Genomic DNA, 1344 nt, shown 5'->3' with positions numbered 1-1344 from the left:
TATTTATCTTGGAATATATTTCACACTACCAATTTCGCAGTGGCGCAATGGAAATAAGGAAAGAATTAGCGGTGTCAGTTCTATCGTCACTGTTTCAACATTTCATCACAGTCAGATGCGTCTGTGTGCAGTTTTCAATGTAGATATTTTAAGGAACAATCACCATAATAATTAAGGCGCTTTTGATGCATTAAACCGCAGAGTCACGCGGTGTCGCTCTTTTTTTTTTTTTGTTGTTGTTATTGTTGTGTTTGCCGAGTGTTTCACCTCTCAAATAAATTTAAAATTACACAAACGTATTTACGCATATTTATATGTGTGCGCTTTGTTTTTTGTTCCCGCATGTTGTACATACCTCCGCTTCCCTTTTGCGATTATTATTTCCATTTATTTGTGTATTAATAATATAATTAGTGTTTCGACACGTGCTTCTTTTTTTTTTTTGCTTTCCGTTATTTTACATTATTATTGCCTCGTCAAGCGACCCGGATGGCGTTATCTGTTTTGTTGTATGTCTTCATCTATGTCTTGTCTGTTTTCTGATTATCTTAGTTTAGTTTAGTTTTTTTTTCCTGTTCATCTACTCGTCTTTCCTCTTATTTTTTCCTTCCAGCATTTGTTTAAATTATTGTTGTTTAGTATGTTTTTTTTTTCTTCTATTTTCGCTATTACTTATCACCATTGGTTTTGGAGGCTCGTCAATTATTTATTTATTTATTTACTTTTCTGCTGTGCTATTTTATTGTTATTATTTTTTCGTTCTTCTAAATAATTCCTTCGAAGGGGAGCGGAGAATAATGTGGGTGTCATCAGAGAATGGTGAAGGGGAACTCCACTCCTTTAAAAAAAAAAAAAGAAGAAAAGGAGAAAAAAACGGCAACACAAAACAACACATGTCGTGTTGAATTGTTTAGTTGTTTGAGTGCTTAAATTGTGGTTTCGCTGGAGCAGTGAAGAGAACAAGAAATATATGAGCATAAATAAATAAATATATTTTTATCATGGAAGTGATGAATCATTGAGTGAAATGAGTGAGTTTTGTTTTAGTGTTGTGTTGTGTTGTGTTGTGTGCTTACCTTCTTGAGGACGCGTTTGGGAGGATTATGTTGTGAGCGGAGTTACCACTCAACTTGGAGTGGAGGTGCACATTATTAATATTATTATTTTAGTATCTGCCTTTACATACGTGGTTCTGTGGGCGTAAATATAAATATACATGTGTGACTCAGTACAAAATGTAGGAGGCAAGTTATAAGCAGCGGGAGTGCTTGTCCATGTAACCGGCCTGTGTAACGCAGCAGTTTTCTTTTCTTTTCTTTTTTTCCTTTTCCTCTTGCTCGTCTC

Source organism: Trypanosoma equiperdum (assembly GCF_001457755.1).
Source record: "Trypanosoma equiperdum strain OVI genome assembly, contig: ctg_1829, whole genome shotgun sequence".
Taxonomy (NCBI): domain Eukaryota; phylum Euglenozoa; class Kinetoplastea; order Trypanosomatida; family Trypanosomatidae; genus Trypanosoma; species Trypanosoma equiperdum.
This window is presented reverse-complemented; position numbering follows the sequence as displayed.